Source organism: Moschus berezovskii, chromosome 18, assembly GCF_049115385.1.
Source record: "Moschus berezovskii isolate FMDL1 chromosome 18, NW_MosBer_1.0, whole genome shotgun sequence".
Lineage (NCBI taxonomy): Eukaryota > Metazoa > Chordata > Mammalia > Artiodactyla > Moschidae > Moschus > Moschus berezovskii.
This window is the reverse complement of record NC_142477.1, coordinates 66480575-66500671: the sequence shown is the minus strand read 5'-3', so window position 1 is coordinate 66500671 and position 20097 is coordinate 66480575. Positions and strand designations below refer to the sequence as shown.

Here is a 20097-nt window from a genome sequence, read left to right as displayed (position 1 = left end):
AGCACAAGCTGGAATCAAGATTGCTGGGAAAAATATCAATAACCTCAGATATGCAGATGACACCACCTTTATGGCAAAAAGTGAAGAGGAAGTAAAGAGCCTCCTGATGAAGGTGAAAGAGAGTGAAAAAGCTTGTTTAAAACTCAACATTCAAAAGTAAGATCATGGCATCCGGTCCCATCAGTTCAGTTCAGCTGCTCAGTCGTGTCTGACTCTTTGCGACCCCATGAATCGCAGCACACCAGGCCTCCCTGTCCATCACCAATTCCTGGAGTTCACTCAAACTCATGTCCATTGAGTCGGTGATGCCATCCAGCCATCTCATCCTCTGTCGTCCCTGTCTCCTCCTGCCCCCAATCCCTCCCAGCATCACTGTCTTTTCCAATGAGTCAACTCTTCGCATGAGGTGGCCAAAGTATTGGAGTTTCAGCTTCAGCATCAGTCCTTCCAGTGAACACCCAGGATTGATCTCCTTTAGAATGGACTGGTTGGATCTCCTTGCAGTCCAAGAGACTCTCAAGAGTCTTCTCCAACACCACAGTTCAAAAGCATCAATTCTTCGGTGCTCAGCTTTCTTCATAGTCCAACTCTCACATCCATACATGACCACGGGAAAAACCATAGCCTTGACTAGATGGACCTTTGTTGGCAAAGTAATGTCTCTGCTTTTTAACATGCTATCTAGGTTGGTCATAACTTTCCTTCTAAGGAGTAAGCGTCTTTTAATTTCATGGCTGCAATCATCATCTTTACGACCCAGAAAAGATCTTCACGACCCAGATAATCATGATGGTGTGATCACTCACCTAGAGCCGGACATCCTGGAATGTGAAGTCAAGTGGCCTTAGAAAGCATCGCTACGAACAAAGCTAGTGAAGGTGATGAAATTCCAGTTGAGCTATTTCAAATCCTGAAAGATGATGCTGTGAAAGTGCTGCACTCAATATGCCAGCAAATTTGGAAAATTCAGCAGTGGCCACAGGACTAGAAAAGGTCAGTTGCCATTCTAATCCCAGAGAAAGGCAATGCTAAAGAATGCTCAAACTACCAAACAATTGCACTCATCTCACACGCTAGTAAAGTAATGCTCAAAATTCTCCAAGTCAGGCTTCAGCAATACGTGAACCGTGAACTTCCAGATGTTCAAGCTGGCTTTAGAAAAGGCAGAGGAACCAGAGATCAAGTTGCCAACATCCGCTGGATCATGGAAAAGGCAAGAGAATTCCAGAAAAACATCTATTTCTGCTTCATTGACTATGCCAAAGCCTTTGACTGTGGGGATCACAATAAACTGTGGAAAATTCTGAAAGAGATGGGAATACGAGACTACCTGACCTGCCTCTTGAGAAACCTATGTACAGGTCAGGAAGCAACAGTTGGAACTGGACATGGAAAAACAGACTGGTTCCAAATAGGAAAAGGAGTACATCAAGGCTGTATATTGTCACCCTGCTTATTTAACTTATATGCAGAGTACATCATGAGGAACTCTGGGCTGGAAGAAGCACAAGCTGGAATCAAGATTGCTGGGAGAAATATCGATAACCTCAGATATGCAGATGACACCACCCTTATGGCACAAAGTGAAGAGGAACTCAAAGGCCTCTTGATGAAAGTGAAAGAGGACAGTGAAAATGTTGGCTTAAAGCTCAACATTCAGAAAACAAAGATCATGGCATCTGGTCCCATCACTTCATGGCAAATAGATGGGGAAACAATGGAAAAGTGACAGACTTATTTTCTTGGGCTCTAAAATCACTGCAGATGGTGACTGCAGCTATGAAATTAAAAGACACTTGCTGCTTGGAAGAAACGCCATGACAAACAATTCTCAGCGCAGGCGTGCTCTTGGTTACATAGGTCAGCTCTATTCCTTGTGGATGGGACTGCTAGAAACATGATTACCAGGGGTTAGGAATCATGGAGCCATCCTAGAAGTCATTTGATAAGCTGGCTACTGCAGATGTCATTGGATGTACTGTTCCAAGATTATTGCTCTGAGTTGGAACCACTTCTAGTAAAAGGGATGACCTCAGCTAAATTTCAGGCCTGCTCTAGCCCAGAAGCTCTTTCTGTTCTCTGAACGTTAGACTCCAAAATACAGATGATAGGAAAGAGACAGCAGGAAAGTGTCATGAATACTTAAAAAGAGAACTGAATAAGGATGGGTTGAGAGGCTCAGAAAAGCTTCAGGAATGCTGAGCATTATCTTGCTTGGCCCTCGTTTTGCCTGTTACAAGTCAGGAGAGTTACTGAGTCAACTTTGACCAATAGTTTCGAATTCTCACCCCACCAGACCTTTCATCATCCTGCCAACAAAAAGCAAATATAAACTTGACTTCCTGTGCTATTTTCTGCTCAACCTCTGTAACGGGGTCAGCCTACACAGAAATGGTCAAAAAGGGGGCCAAAAGAGAAAGCAGTAAGCTCAGCAACCGCCCTTCTTGCTCTGAGCTTTGCATTTTTCCCCCTAGAATAATGAAATACAGTCAGGTCTTGACAGAATTGCTCAAGTGTTTTCTTTCTCTTCTTTGTGCCTCTCAAGATTTTATGAGATAAAAGAGAACACTCCTTGTATGTCTAGGTGAACATTGTAAATGCATTCGATTTTATCAGCATTTATGTAATACCAACAGTGTGCTGCAGAACTTTGCAAGATGATGAGAGTAAGAAGGGGACACAGTGAAAAGAGAGTTTTCTTTTTTTACTTTAAGAAGTACGTTAATTAATTAACTAATTGGTATACCAGCTGGTCTTAGTTGCTGCATGCGAAATCTTTATTTGTGGCATTTTACCTCTTAGTTGTAGCAGTGGGATCTAGTTCCCTGATTAGGGATCGAACCCAGGCCCCTTGCATTGGGAACATGGAGTCTTAGCCACTGGACCACCAGAGAAGTCCCAAGAATTAATTTTGAAAACTCTTCCCTCAAGAATCCTATGGTCTATTGGGAGTAACAAAGCATTAAAAAAAAATGCTGAAAGAAACTACAGTGCCACAGTGGCAGACACATTTGACTGGCTGACCCAGCAGGCGTTCCAGGACCTTTTTCTGGCTCTACTTCCACTATAGACAGAGAAGGGAGGTACTTGCTTTTCTGGAAGCTAGGGCTGACCACATCGCCCAGTCCTGGCTCATGAGACATACGGTCTGCTGGAGGTATTTGGGAAAGTATGTGAAGAGAGTTCTTACTCGCATTGCCCCTTCGTCTCCTGCCTTGAATCTGAATGTTGGGCTAGCATAGGGCAGTTATCTTGTGACCATGAAGCACAGTTCTGAGGCAAAAATAACCCATATGCAGAGCAAAGCATGAAGGGAAACTTTGTCAGGGATGGAACTGCTGTCTGTCCAAACTTCCATCAATCCCCTACCTCCAGACTGCTAGTAATAGTTATTAAAGCCACTGTGAGGTGGCTTTTCTGTTAGTTTCATATTCTTCCTAAGTGAAATGAAAGAAGGCCAAAGAAGTGTTAGAAAATAAAGGTGCTGAAAGGTCAGTGAGAGATGAATTCAGTGAAAGCTGGGAGGTAAGAGAGGGCTGGTCAGAGGAATCCAAGTCACTGGGGTGTGCTTCGATACATGGAATGTAGCAGATGAAAGGAAGGATGGCATTCGAGAGGGGATGCACCAAATAGCTCCATTTATTGTTGTCACTGAATCTGTATCTTAAAGACAAGATCATGTTGGTCCCTGTACCATAAGATGTGACAAGGCTAGGGACATCTTGTGTCATTAGAGGGAGTATAGTGTATGTGTCTGAGCAAGGGTTCTGGCATTGGACAGACCTGGGTTTGAGCCCCAGTTCCTCTGCAGACTGGCTGCATGACTCAGCACTTTGCATAAACTAGTTAAACTTTGGCTTCCTCATCTATACTCTCAAAGCTGTAAAAATTAACCAGATAACACATTCAAGGCACATAGATGGTGCTTGGTACATACTAAGTGGTAGTTGTTATTACCATCAATAATATGAGTGCTAGTTGTGAATATGAAACCAAGAATAATCACCATCATTATTTTGATCAGATATTATTTTGTATATTTTTATAAGTCACTATAAGGACACTTGTTTAACCCCCTGGAACCCAGTTGTTCCATCTACCTTATGGGAATATCTCTCAAAGATGTTTTGGACATTAACAAAGGTCCTTATGAATTCATTTTTCTTTAAAGCAAATTTGCCTGGAGTATATAAATAACATTCAGTTCAGTTGAGTCACTCAGTCATGTCCGACTCTCCGCGACCCCATGAATCACAGCACGCCAGGCCTCCCTGTCCATCACCAACTCCCGGAGTTCACTCAAACTCATGTCTTCTAAGCCCTTTAAATAGATTTTTAAGCTAAAATTTATCACATGATTGTTTGATCCAGCAGAAGATACAATAATTATGTATGGTAAAAAGATCAAAACTTTAAATAATGACCTTTAGGTTCAGTGATGTTTTCAGAGTTGCTATCAGTTCAGTTCAGTCACTCAGTCACGTCTGACTCTTTTCGACCCCATGGACTGCAGCATGCCAGGCTTCCCTGTCTATCACCAACTCCCGGAGTTTACTCAAACTCATGTCCATTGAGTCGGTGATACTCTCCAACTATCTCGTCCTCTGTCGTCCCCTTCTCCTCCCGCCTTCAATCTTTCCCAGCATCAGGGTCTTTTCAAATGAGTCAGTTATTCGCATCAGGTGGCCAGAGTATTGGAGTTTCAGCTTTAGCATCAGTCCTTCCAATGAACACCCAGGACTGATTTCCTTTAGGATGGACTGGTTGGATCTCTTTGCAGTCCAAGGGACTCTCAAGAGTCTTCTCCAACACCACAGTTCAAAAGCATCAATTCTTTGGTGCTCAGCTTTCTTTATAGTCCAATTCTCACATCTATACATGACTACTGGTGAAAACATAGCTTTGACTAGACAGATTTTGTTGGCAGAGTAATGTCTCTGCTTTTGAATAGAGTTGGCATAGTCTGGAGTAAACTGGATGAGACTAATAATTGAATTTAATGAAACTGGAACATCTACAAAAGATATCTTAAGTAACTGCTAAAACAACTGCTGATATAATATATAATTTTTTATTTTTAGTATTAAATGGAACATTAAGCAATTCAGAAGGATAAACTTCAGTTTTAAAGATTTTTTTCCCAGCTTTATTGAGGTATAATTGACACATAACATTGTGTGAATTTAAGGTGTACAGTGTGATAGTTGGATGTATGTATAGTGAAACCATTACCACAGTAAGGTTAGTAACACCCATTACCTCATATACTTACCTATTTTTTTCCTCCTTGTGGTAAGAATGTGTAAGATCTGCTCTCTTAGTATAAAATCTGCTATCGGAAACTGTAATCACCATACTGTATGTTACATGCCCAGAATTTATTCATCTTAAAACTGAGGCCTTGTACCTTTGACCACCTTCACCCACTTCCCCCATCCCCTAATCCCTGGCAGCTTCAAATCTACTTTCCATTTCTATGAGTTTGGACAGATACCACATATGAGTGATACCATATTATATAACTTTTTAATTGCTTGTGGTTTCCTTCTGATCTATACTATAATTTTATTCAACAAATTATTTTCCATTTAGATGAATTACAATATCTGTTATTAAAAGGAATGCATCAATAAGTATCCTTGTTGTTTTGTTATTGATCAGTTGTTTAGACATGTCTGATTCTTTGTGACCCCATGGACTGCAGCATGCCAGACTTCCCTGTCCTTCACCATCTGCTGGACTTAGCTCAAACTCATGTCCATCCAGTCAGTGATGCCATCCAACCATCTCATCCTCTGTCATCCCCTTCTCTTCCTGCCTATATCTTTCTCAGCATCAAGGTCTTTTCTGATGAGTTGGCTCTTCACATCAGGTGGCCAAAGTATTGGAGCTTCAGTATCAGTCCTACAAGTGAATATTCAGGGTTGATTTCCTTTAGGATTGCCTGGTTTGATCTCCTTGCAAGCCTAGGGACTCTCGAGAGTCTTCTCCAGCACCACATTTTAAAGGCATCAATTCTTCAGTGCTCAGCCTTCTCTATGGTCCAACTCTCACATCTATACATGACTAATGGAAAAACCATAGCTTTGACTATATGGACCTTTGTCAGCAAAGTAATATCTCTGCTTTTTAATAACACTTTATAGGTTAGTAGTGAAAGTAGTGAAGTCGCTCAGTTGGGTCCGACTCTTTGCGACCCCATGGACTGTAGCCTCCATGGGATTTTCCAGGCAAGAATACTGGAGTAGGTTGCCATTTCCTTCTCCAGGGGATCTTCCTGACCCAGGGATTGAAGCCGGGTCTCCTGCATTGTAGGCAGATGCTTTACCGTCTGAGCTATCAGGGAAACCTCTTTATAGGATGGTCATAGCTTTTCTTCCAGGGAATATGCGTCTTTCAATTTCATGCCTGCAGTCACCATCTGAAGTGATTTTGGAGGCCCCAAAAATAAAGTCAGCCACTGTTTCCATTGTTTCCCCATCTATTTGCCATGAAGAGATGGGACTAGATGCCATGATCTTACTTTTGAATGTTGAGTTTTAAGCCAACTTTTTAACTCTCCTCTTTTACCTTCATCAAGTGGCTCTTTAGTTCCTCTTCCCTTTCTTCCATTAGGGTGGTATCATCTGCATATCTGAGATTGTTGATATTTCCCCCAGAAATCTTGATTCCAGCTTGTGATTCATCCAGCCTGGCATTTCACATGATGTACTCTAAGGAACCAGAGATCAAGTTGCCAACATCCGCTGGATCATAGAAAAAGCAAGAGAGTTCCAGAAGAACATCTATTTCTGCTTTATTGACTAGGCCAAAGCCTTTGACTGTGTGGATCACAATAAACTGTGGAAAATTCTTCAAGAGATGGGAATACCAGACCACCTGACCTGCCTCCTGAGAAATCTGTATGCAGGTCAGGAAGCAACAGTTAGAACTGGACATGGAACAACAGACTGGTTCCAAATAGGAAAAAGAGTATGTCAAGGCTGTAAATATTGTCACCCTGTTTATTTAACTTGTATGCAGAGTACATCATGAGAAATGCTGGGCTGGATGAAGCACAAGCTGTAATCAAGATAACCAGGAGAAATATCAATAACCTCAGATATGCAGATGACACCACCCTTATGGCAGAAAGTGAAGAAGAACTAGAGCCTCTTGATGAAAGTGAAAGAGGAGAGTGAAAAAGTTGGCTTGAAGCTCAACATTCATAAAACTAAGATCATGGCATCTGGTCCCAACAGTTCATGGGGAATAGATGGGGAAATAGTGGAAACAGTGGCTGACTTTATTTTTCTGGGCTCCAAAAATCACTGCAGATGGTGATTATAGCAATGAAATTAAAAGATGCTTACTCCTTGGAAGGAAAGTTATGACCAACCTAGACAGCATATTAAAAAGCAGAGACATTACTTTGCCAACAAAGGTCCATCTAGTCAAGGCTATGGTTTTTCCAGTAGTCATGTATGGATATGAGAATTGGACTATAAAGAAAGCTGAGCACTGAAGAATTGATGCTTTTGACCTGTGGTGTTGGAAGACTCTTGTGAGTCCCTTGGACTGCAAGGAGATTCAACCAGTCCCTCCTAAAGGAAATCAGTCCTGAATATTCATTGGAAGGACTGATGCTAAAGCAGAAACTCCAATACTTTGGCTACTTGATGCAAAGAGCTGACTCATTGGAAAAGACCCTGATGCTCGGAAAGATTGAAGGTGAGAGGGGAAGGGGATGGCTGGATGGCATCACTGATGCAATGGACATGAGTTTGAGTAAACTCCGGGAGTTGGTGATGGACAGGGAGGCCTGGCATGTTACAGTCCATGGGGTTGCAAAGAGCTGGACACGACTAAGTGACTGAACTGAACTCTGAATATAAGTTATCAGGGTGACAATATACAGCCTTGGTGTACTTCTTTCCCAAATTTGAACCAGTCTGTTGTTCCATGTCCAGTTCTACTAGTTCTTGTTCACCTACATACAGGTTTCTCAGGAGACAAGTAAAGGGATCTGGTATTCCCATCTTTCAAGAATTGTCCACAGTTTGTTGTGATCCACATAGTGAGTGAAGAAGTAGTAGATGGAATTCTCTTGCTTTTTCTATGATCCACCGATGTTGGCAATTTGATCTGTGGTTCCTTTGCCTTTTCGAAATCCAATTTGCATATCTGGAATTTTTTGGTTCACATACTGTTGAAACCTAGCTTGAAAGATTTTGAGCATGACCTTGTTAGCATGTGAAATGGGTGCAATTGTGTGGTAGTTTGAACATTCTTTGACATTGCCCTTCTTTGGATTGCAATGAAAACTGACCTTTTCCAGTCCTGTGGCCACTGCTGAGTTTCCGAAACTTGCTGGCATATTGAATGCGGCACTTTAACGGCATCATCTTTTAGGATTTGAAATAGCTCAACTTGAATTCCATCACCTCCACTAGCTTTGTTTGTAGTGATGCTTCCTAAGGCCCACTTGACTTCTGACTCCAGGATGTCTGGCTCTAGGTGAGTAACCACACCATTGTGGTTATCTAGGGCATTAAGACATTTTTCGTACATTTGTTCTGTGTATTCTTGCCACCTCTTCTTAATCGCTTCTTCTTCTGTTATGTCCTTACCATTTCTGTCCTTTATTATGCCCACCTTTGCATGAACTGTTCCCATGGTATCTCTGATTCTCTTGAAGAGATCACTAGTCTTTCTCCTTCTGTTGTTTTCTTCTCTTTCTTTGCATTGTTCACTCAAAAAGGCTTTCTTATTTCTCCTTGATCTTCTTTGGAAATCTGCATTCAATTGGTTATATCTTTCCTTTTCTTCTTTGCCTTTCACTTCTCTTCTTTTCTCAGCTATTTGTAAGGCTTCCTCAGACAACCATTTGCCTTCTTGCATTTCTTTTTCTATATATCCTTCCTCATATATAAATATACACATGTTCAGTTATCCATTTCAGGATTATTGAAACAATTTCAATTTTTTGATCTATAGTCTTCCCTTTCATCTTAATTTGCCTTTATATTTCAATAATACCGCAATCAATAATATTTTTGTCATTTTCATTATTTTTCATATATTACGCATTAGCAATAATATCAATAATAGATGTTTTTACTACTGTCACCGTTTCACTATTCTTTAAAGACAGTTTTCCATATAGTGTTTTTTATATTGATTTTCCTTTCATTTGGCTAGAGGATTTTTGTTTTTTAGTAATTTTTTTTTTCTTACAGCAAAGGTAAACATTGGGCACTCTTGGGCATTGTCTTAAATTTCTCTTGCCTTCAAACATGATCAGTCATTTGATGGTCATATAGTTGTTATGTCACAATACTTTTTCCTCAAACACTGTGGATATTCTTCCACTGTTCTCTGTCATTAAGTGGCTTGAAGAAAAGTCATCATCAACTTTATTTTAAAAGATATTTTATTAGCATAGTCTATGTTTTTGTTTGGCTATTTGTAAATTTTTTTTTTCTCTTGAGTCTTAAAAACAATTACCTGCCATTCAAGATTTTTAATTATTTTCTGTGCCTTAGGGGGTTCTTTATGTGGGCTCAATCCTTATTCAACCCAAGGAAGTTTTTTTCCAGCAGTTCCTTCATTATTGCTCCTCTGCCTGCCTTGCTCTCCTGAAACTCCGAGAACTGTTGACCCTTGAGCAAGATGGTGTTTAGAGGTGCCAACCCTTCATGCGGTGGGAAAAACCCCGTATAACTTATAGTCAACCCTCTGTATAGGTGATTTTTCCAGTATCCATGATTCCACATCCTTGAATTCAACCAACTGTGGTCTGTGTAGTATTTACTATTGGAAGAAAATCCACTTATAAGTGAACCCACGCAGTTCAAACCCACGTTGTTGATTCACTAGGTCTTCTCTCTTTCCACTTAGCATGTTCATTTCTTCTTTCTCTGTGTTCTGAGAGATACCTTGAAGTATTATTCTAATTCATTAGTATAAGTTTCTGTAGGATCTGATGTGTTTTTTTACTGACAACCTTCCATTTTACACTTTGCTAATAGGGTCATGCTCAAAATTCTCCAAGCTAGGCTTCAGCAATATGTGAATCGTGAACTTCCAGATGTTCAAGCAGGTTTTAGAAAAGGCAGAGGCACCAGAGATCAAATTGCCAACATCCGCTGGATCATGGAGAAAGCAAGAGAGTTCCAGAAAAACATCTATTTCTGCTTCACTGACTATGCCAAAGCCTTTGACTGTGTGGATCACCATAAACTGTGGAAAATTCTTCAAGAGATGGGAATACCAGACCACCTGACCTGCCTCTTGAGAAACCTGTATGCAGGTCAGGAAGCAACAGTTAGAACTGGACATGGAACAACAGACTGGTTCCAAATAGGAAAAGGAGTAGGTCAAGGTTGTATATGGTCACCCTGCTTATTTAACTTATATGCAGAGTACATCATGAGGAACGCTGGCCTGGAAGAAGCACAAGCTGGAATCAAGATTGCCAGGAGAAATATCAATAACCTCAGATATGCAGATGACACCACCTTTATGGCAGAAAGTGAAGAGGAACTAAAAAGCCTCTTGATGAAAGTGAAAGAGGAGAGTGAAAAAGTTGGCTTGAAGCTCAACATTCAGAAAACGAAGATCATGGCATCTGGTCCCATCACTTCATGGGAAATAGATGGGGAAACAGTGGAAACAGTGTCAGACTTTATTTTTTTGGGCTCCAAAATCACTGCGGATGCTGATTGCAGCCATGAAATTAAAAGACGCTTACTCCTTGGAAGGAAAGTTATGACCAGCCTAGATAGCATATTAAAAAGCAGAGACATTACTTTGGCAACCAAGGTCCGTCTAGTCAAGGCTATGGTTTTTTCCATGGTCATGTATGGATGTGAGAGTTGGACTGTGAAGAAAGTTGATCGCCAAAGAATTGACGCTTTTGAACTGTGGTGCTGGAGAAGACTCTTGAGAGTCCCTTGGACTGCAAGGAGATCCAACCAGTCCATTGTAAAGGAGATCAATCCTGGGTGTTCATTGGAAGGACTGATGCTAAAGCTGGAACTCCAAAACTTTGGCCACCTCATGCGACGAGTTGACTCACTGGAAAAGAGTCTGATGCTAGGAGGGATTGGGGGTAGGAGGAGACGGGGATGACAGAGAATGAGATGGCTGGATGGCATCACCGACTCGATGGACATGAGTTTGAGTGAATTCCGGGAGTTGGTGATGGACAGGGAGGCCTGGCGTGTTGTGGTTCATGGGGTTGCAAAGAGTCGGACACGACTAAGCGACTGAACTGAACTGAATAGTGTTTTTCATCTGATAGCAGCTAGTGTGTGTGCATGCATGCATGCTAAGTTGCTTCAATTGTGTCTGACTCTTTGCGACGCTATGGACTATAGTCTGCCAGGCTCCCCTGTACATGGGATTCTCCGGGCAAGAATAACGGGGTGGGTTGCCGTGCCCTCCTCCAGGGGATCTTCCCTACCCAAAGGACAAACCTGTGTCTCTTACATCTCCTGCATTGACAGGTGGATTCTTTGCCTCTAGTACCACCTGGAAAGCCTGATAGCCACTAGACCTGATCTCAAATTATTTTCTTTTCACATAATACAAGGTTTTATCAACTTTCACTGAGAAAATATTTTAATTTTTTTGGCTTTTTTTCCTATAGTCAATTTGTTTTATATGGAAAATGTTTGTTCTAACCCTCCAGAAATGTCCCCTTTGTTTTAATTACTAAAACTTTTCAAGGGCCCAGAGATTGGCTGTAAATTTTCTGCAGCAGGGCAGTTTATCACTGAGAACACACATGAATTCTGCCTGAGATTGTGGTGGATAGAGAGAGTTACATAAATGTCTTTTAATACTTTAAAGTTTTTAATTTAAAAAAATTATAAAACTTTCAATCATCTAAGAATTTCTAAACATTTTTCTAGATTAGAGGACCATTGTTTTTGTGGTGAAACAAGGCAGAACTCCTAAATAAAACCAGTCACTGCTCCTATTTGTTTTCCATGTTATTGTAATAGTACTGAATTAGCCAGGACACAGTTTGATCTTCCTCCTAACTGATATTGCTAGGAATCTGATATGGGGATCCTTCTGCTTTTCTTAGCAACCATCCTTCTAAGCAGAAGCAGAATGTGAGGTCCACTAGCCATTGGTGTATGTAGATAACCCAGCGCATCATCTGAAGTGCCCTTAAATTTAAGATTAGTCCTTTTCTATTGCTATAGGGGTGTGCTGGAGCTGACACAAAACTCAGCCGGCTATGTTTTCCAGTATTTTGCAATTTGGTTGTTATATACAGCTCTCATTTAAAAGTAAGTGATACAAACTGAAAAATAAGTTATAAGTATCATTAAAAGTTAAATCATGTAAACTTACAATCAAATGTACATTCAAAACTCATCATTTCCCAGTTGCTTTAGAACATTTTATTATCTGTGCTCTTGAGGATATTTTTTATCTCTGTACCCATACGGTGGCAATACTAAGTAGCATCAGTGTGCTCCTGTGTATCACTTCCCAATTCCCCTTTCAGTGATGTGAGGAAGAGCTGATGGTTGATCATTTTCTACCCTGCCTCTGTTGACTCACCGTCACCTCTAGCATCAGTTTTCTCTGAAATCTGGGAAGTGCTGTGGGGTTCTGCTGAAGATTTATAGCCATTTACTTCCCAGAGATGCCCATCCTTTCAAAGCCTTTGATCATGGACTGATCAGAACTTCCTTTCATCCTAGCCTGGACTCACAAATTTTTGTAGAAGTTTATCAAAAGTTAAGTTCTTCCTATTGATGATAAGTCCTTCCCTAAGGAAAAGGCCAAAAAACTTGGACTCCCAAAGATTCATGGGTGTTATTGTAGCTGAAATGTATCATTGAAATTGATCTGTGAGAGAAGAAGTTAAAAAGAAAATGAACAGTAAAAATGAACTGAAGTAGGAAGTCCTGTGGGAGAACGATGAACAGGATGTAGTGCCACATGAAGTTGGGCTCTAGACCAGATCAAGCTGATGTGCAGATAGGTAAGAGACGGTAGCATCTGGTTCCCCACACCTTTGCCATCTGGCACTGCTGAAGATGTCATATGGACTTCTTGAAAAGGTGCATTAGCTTTTATTTTGCACTAACTTTTATTATCCACATGCCAAAATGAACATTAAGTGTCAAGAGAGATTTACCACTGAGCTTTCAGCCTGGAACAGTCTAGCATATAAGTTGTGGTCTGCAATTTTGTTACCTTTCCTCTGAAGATCTAGAGGAAAGATCTACTTTTATCAGGTATGCTAAAGCAAGTGCAGTTAGGAAATGAACACATTGCAATATGATTTTAGAGCCAAGCTGTAGAACCTTTCTAGAACAATACCTAGCTTCTGACACAGGGCAAATAAGAAAGTCCTATACAGGGAATATCTATGAAACAATTTTTTAACTTCAAGAACATTGTGTAAGAGGCGCTAATCATTTGCAAAGTCCACTCTGACAGATTCCTCTCAAGAATCAGGGCAAGGGAAATGTTTATCTCACAATGAGCTAGCAAGTTCCTTCTATTGGAGTGTTAGGACTATGAAACCATTGTGTGGCCTTTTATTTTTGCCTGACTAATAGGAAGCTCCATTTCCCTTCAATTATTGAAAGTTTCCGTGGGTATAATTTTATTTTCAATAACTTCTCCCTTTCCCTCTTCCTTCACTACCTGTTTTGTATCTATTTTACACTGGTCCTTTTTTTTCTTCATTCATAGTACTTGTAATTAATGCTATACTATATTTTTATCAGAATAAATACCTAAATAGAACAGCCAACCATGTATAGATCAGTGACTTTAGTTTGTTGAATTATGAGTAATCCAATGCTGTGTACCAACAATCCAATAAAAGTAAAGCAATGAAATATTTTCTGGAAGTTAGTAAAAGTATAAATAAATATTTTAGAAGTTAAGTAAATACATTTGGAATGGCCTACCAAATGTTTGGTCCTATGCTAAGAACTCAGAAAATCTAAAGTTATGGTTTCTTGAGAACCTAATCTTATTGTCTGGGAAAGTCTTTCCAATGACCATAATTCCTGGCTTCTAGTTATTTGGTGCAGCCATGTTCCAGGTGCATTCTGTATATTATCTTATTTAATCCTCACCCCTGAGACATCAACTCATTGGGTCAGGTTTTTATTAAATTGCTACCCAGGTGATTCTAATGTGCAGCCTGTGCTGAGAATTCCTAATCCAGAGTAAAAGAAATAGGTGTGACTGCATGCAATTGCATGCAGAGCATGCAAAGCAGAGCCAAATGACGCCATAGCATTTGTCCATGCATGGGGAGGACAGCAGCTTGCCTGGAGCGGAGGGTGTGATGTCAGTTGTTGGAAACACCTGCAGAATAGAAACCACAGATGCAGATGTTCAATTCTAGAGAACTTGTAATGGAAGTAATGCCTATGACAGTACTTTTACAAAGAAAAGGAAAAATAAACTATATTTGAAAAGTGATTATATTAAAGAGGTGCAACAGCTTAGCCTTGACAATACTAGCTCTCATAAAGGCTGGGGAGGAGAGTTATCAGCTAAGTGTTCTTTCTTTTCCTCCAAATTCATATTCTGAGGTTTGTCACCAGTTGTGATGGTATTTGGAGATGAGGCCTTTGGGAGGTAATTAAGGTTGAAAGTGAAAGTGTTAGTCACTCAGTCCTGTCTGACTCTTTGCAACCCCATGGACCACCAGGTTCCTCTGTCCGTGGGATTCTCCAGGCAAGAATACTGGAGTGTGTTGCCATTTTCTTCTCCAGGGGATTTTCCAGAACCAGGGATTGAACCCAGGTCTCCTGCATTGCTGGCAGATTCTTTATGGTCTGAACCATCAAAGAAGCCACACTTCAGGTCAGATAAAATAAAGGAGGGTGGGGCCCTCATGACGGGATTAATGCCAGTTCTTATAGACACCTAAGTGCCTTCCCCTGTCCTCGTGCACACATGTGCTAGCACGCACACAGGGCACGTGAGCAGAGAACTGCAGACTATAGGCCAAAAGAGGAAGGCTTAGAGTAAGGCCTACCTCCTCAGCTCCTCCCTCTCCAATTTCCCAGCCTCCAGAATGGTGAGATAACGCATTTCTGTTCTTTCTTGTTTATAAGCTATGGGTATTTTTGTGATGGTAGTCCAAGCTAAAACAAGGAGCAGCCTGGACGAGAAGTGGTTTTTCCTAAACTAGGTATCATATTAAAGTGTCTCCTCTCTGAGGCTTTGCTTAACTGCTCCCTGTGGCCTCTTCAGGCTTACTGTTCATTCCTCTCTACCGTGTCACTTATCATGATAGACAGTGGTTGTTTAAGAGTATGTCTTCCCCAGCAGACCCAGGTCTTTGTAGGCAGCTGCCTGCCTTCTTTATCGTTGGACTGCCAGTGTGTGTGTGCTAAGTCGCTTCAGTCATGTCTGACCCTGTGCAACCCTGTGAACTGTAGCCCATCAGGCTCCTCTGTCCATGGGATTCTCCAGGCAAGAATACTGGAGTGAGTTGTCTTGCCCTCTTCCAGGGGATCTTCCTGATCCAGGATTGAACCCATGTCTCTTCCATCTCCTGCATTGCCAGGCAAGTTCTTAACCACTGGCGCCACCTGGGAAGCCAGAGGGATGGGTAATATGGGAAATAGATGGGAAAACAGTGGAGACAGTGTCAAACTTTATTTTTTTGGGCTCCAAAATCACTGCAGATGCTGATTGCAGCCATGAAATTAAAAGACGCTTACTCCTTGGAAGGAAAGTTATGACCAACCTGGATAGTATATTAAAAAGCAGAGACATTACTTTGCCAACCAAGGTCCGTCTAGTCAAGGCTATGGTTTTTCCCGTGGTCATATATAGATGTGAGAGTTGGACTGTGAAGAAGGCTGATCGCCAAAGAATTGATGCTTTTGAACTGTGGTGCTGGAGAAGACTCTTGAGAGTCCCTTGGACTGCAAGGAGATCCAACCAGTCCATTGTAAAGGAGATCAATCCTGGGTGTTCATTGGAAGGACTGATGCTGAAGCTGAAACTCCAGTACTTTGGCCACCTCATGCGAAGAGTTGACTCATTGGAAAAGACTCTGATGCTGGGAAGGATTGGGGGCAGGAGGAGACGGGGACGACAGGATGAGATGGCTGGATGGCATCACCGACTCTGTGGACATGAGTTTGAGTGAACTCCGGGAGTTGGTGATGGACAGGGAGGCCTGGCGTGCTGTGATTCATGGGGTTGCAAAGAGTCGGACACGACTGAGCAACTGAACTGAACTGAACTGAATAGGTGCTTAATGAGGATTTGTTGAATGAATCAATAGGCCGTTATCAGACTTCTCAAACTTGTTAGTCTCTGTGAAAAAGATCATCACCTCTGTCAACAAAAACTGTTTGAAGTACCAAACCATGAGTCACAGGGTCTCTCAAGATAAGTAAATATGAAATAAAGTGACCAGCACATTTTCTTCACTGTGGTGAAGTTATCCATATTTTTTGGTTTGTGAGGGTTTGGACTATAAATCATTGAGCTCTGAAATGAGAGCTCTGTAAATAAATTGATTCCAGTAGGTTAGTCATAGAAGGTATGGTATATTTCCCAGTCGAAACCATAATTCTCATGCACAGTCTTGGTGATGAATGGAGCTATCCTGTAACTTTACTTTTAATGTGATGAGTGGTGGCAATTGGAGGTTGACTGTCCTAATCTTGTCTTACAGACCAAACCTTTACACATATCAAACCAGGTACAGCTTTAGAAAGTTTTATTTAAGAGAAAGTTAAACCTGAGGTCATGCTTCAGACAGCTGTGATTGAGTGCTGCACAGAGCAGGGAATTTCTGAATTTCCTTCTGGAAAGTAAATGCAGGTATGCATGTTGATGGTTACTTGTTTATCCTCCTGCTCTTCATTTTTTGCTCCTAAAAGTATTTCAGCAGTTTTCTGCTGACCTGATTTATGACATCAGTACCAAGCTGGAGGTAAAACAAAACAAAACAAAAAAAGCTGCTATCTTTTGAGAAGATTATCTGAAGTTTGAGTGGTTAATAATCAATTATGTATCTGTGTAAACTTAAGATGTCACAACAGGATTCTGTTATTTTTTATAGTTTTATTGAGATATAATTGACATAGAGCAGTGTATAAGTTTAATGCATACAGAATAATAATTTGACACATATATTAAGTTAACATCTGTCATCTCATATAAGTACCAAAATAAAAAGAAAATCGTTTTTGTGATGACATCTCTTAGGATTTGCTGTGTTAACAGCATTTAGATACACCACACAGTGTTAGCTACATCATTTTGCTCACTACATTCTTAATCATTTTTTATCTTACAACTAGAAGCTTGTACCTTTTGACCACCTTCATGTAATTCCCACCCCTCTTTCTTATAACCACAAATATGATCTCTTTGTCTATGAGTTTTGCTTCTTGTTCTGTTTTTTGTTTAGTTAGATTCCACATATACAGAAGATCATACAGCGTTTGTCTCTGACTTATTTCACTTAGCATCATGCCCTCAAGGTCATCCATGTTTTGACAAATGGCAGGATTTTCTTCTTTTTCTGGCCGAGTAATATTCGTGTGTGTGTGTGTGCGCACGTGCGCGTGTGTGCGCACGTGCATGTGTGTGTGTGTGTGTGTGTGTACTATAAATGTTAAGGTGCAAGTATCTCTTTGACATAGTGTTTTTGTTTCCTTTGGATGTATTCCTAGAGGCAAGATTGCTGGACCATATGGTAGTTCTATTTTTAATTTTTTGAGGAACTTCCATACTGCTTTCTATAGTGGCTACACCAGTTTACATTCCCACTAACAATGTACCCTTTTCTCCACATCCTTTCCAGCTTTTGTTATTTCTTATCTTTTTGATAGTGGCCATTCGCAAAGAGTCGGACACAACTGAGTGACTGAACTGAACTGATAATGGCCTGACTTACATATAATGGGAAATGATTACTGTAATAAATGTAATTAGTATCCATCATCACATTTAGATAAAATAAAAAGAAAATGCAAAACAAAAATTATTTTCCTTGTAATGAGAACTCTTAGAATTTACTCTCTTAACTTTCATACATACCATGGAGCAATGTTAACAATAATTATCATGTACATTGATTGTCTTATTCATCTTATAACTGGAAGTTTGTACCTTTTGACCACCTTCCTCCAATTCTGCCTCCCCCTACCCTTCACTTCTGGTTGCCACATATCTGATCTTCTTCTGTAAGTTTTTTTTTTTTTTAATACAGAACAGCCATTGATCTTTATTTGATTTGACAAAATCATCATTATTAAAAGACTGGTAATAAAATCTGAGCTTACATTGAATCTGACAAATTAAGTTCTATAGTATCTAGAATATCAGAAATTCAGCCGAGGTGGACAGAGGATAAAAGCATTGCATGCAGATGCTCCTGGTAGAGGGGGAACTCCATCTGCAAGTCAGGTCCACAGTGTGCAGCGCACACAAAATCCTAGAGAAAATGCAATTGACTCACTTGGGTGAAGTATTTTTCCTTTTGGGAAAGGGGAGAGGTGGCAGAGAGGTGCAGGAATTCAAAGGCATGTGCAGAATGGCTTCTCCATTTCAAAGTGGTAATAAAAATATTTAGATCATGGCACTAGGGCACCTTTGAGGAAAAGAACACCTTAACCAGAGTAGGCTCATTGCATAATTCTTTAGTAATATGTACGGTTTTCAAGTAATGGAGAGGACTGACAGGAATTTTACTTCAAAAGTGGCTATCTATTTTTCTTCTCGCCCTCTGGGGCTTGATCTGTTTCAGCGTCACAGGGGCACTTTTCTACACAGTTTCTAGGGAACCATCCTCTTATTCTTGAAACACCTTCTAAAATGGAATCATCAAGAATTTTGTCTCCATACAACCAGTATCGTAACCCTCTTGTGGCTAAGATGAATTCCCCTTTCTGTAGCCTTATCCGAGGCTCTTCAGTGCAGGGGCTCGTGAAGAATGTTTTGATTCCTCTATTCAAAGGACAGCAGGTACCACTATAATCTTCTATCACTTTATACCGGACACTTCTGACTCTTTTATCTGCTTTTTGTTTCAACTGTTCTATTGTTAAGCTGTACTGGTGACAGTCTTCTCTTATTGGCCAATCCAGTCCATCTCCTTCAGGGACCCCTGACCATGTGAATACCTGTTTGAAGTTCTTCCATCTACTTCCCATATCATAAGGAAAAACAAAGACTTCATCTAGTTGATAATACTGAATTCGATCTTTAGCCTTCTCTTCAATCCATGATTCAATAGATTTTTGTTTCTGAGAATTATTTTCATCTGGATAAAGAACAACATCCCAACAGCTATGGTTGTTCCTAAAGCTAATCCCAAGGCAAACAAAGTGGCAGCAAATGCAGCTAATCCGAAAGGAATAATCGGAAGAGGGTCTCTCCGGGCTGCACTCACGTCAATCTTGACCGTGTTCCACCCAAAGGAGAGCCGATTAAAAGCTGCGTATACATTGTCATAACAAAAATAAAGGCAGCGTGAATACAACCCAGTGGTGCTAAAAGGAGGAACAGCGTGAAGGAAGCATGATTCTGATAGCCGCAGCAGTTGTTGATCCAAGGGCAGTGATGGTCCATCTTCATCACACATCTGTTACACTTTCTGCAATGATGTGACCGTGGTGCCTTGTATGCTTGGCAGACTTTACAATACTGGAGGTACACGCTATCCTGAGAATTTTCCGGTTTCCACCCCAGAGGGACGAAGCCAGGACCAACAAACATGGCATTGAAGTAATTATAAAGAATCATGACAGTCCAGTTTATCAACATGATGAAATTCACGCTTCCTCCAGTGGTATGTAAGGGCCAGTACCACAACACAGAGTCAATCATGGCCATGGTAGAACATATTGCTATAACACCAAGGGCTATGACGGGACCCCAGTGACAAAGTCTCTTTAACTTGGAGATTTTCAAACTTGACAACTGAGCAGAATGTCTTTCAAGGTTTTTAAAGAATTACAGATTTCCTTTCTCTGTGCACACATTTCCTCGTGCCACAAGTCCGTGTGTGTTCCTTAACTCTCATGTCTTCAAGTTGTGGGACGTTAATGCAGATTACGCCATTTTCACTGTTAAAGACACTTTTTATCT

The 20097-nt window shown here is 40.7% G+C and overlaps 1 pseudogene; it reads right to left on the bottom strand.

Annotated features, from left to right (window-relative positions):
- Positions 1 to 18462: 18462 nt before the first annotated feature.
- LOC129553208 (palmitoyltransferase ZDHHC6-like) lies at positions 18463 to 19877 on the bottom strand (annotated as a pseudogene).
- Between the last annotated feature and the right edge of the window lie 220 nt (positions 19878 to 20097).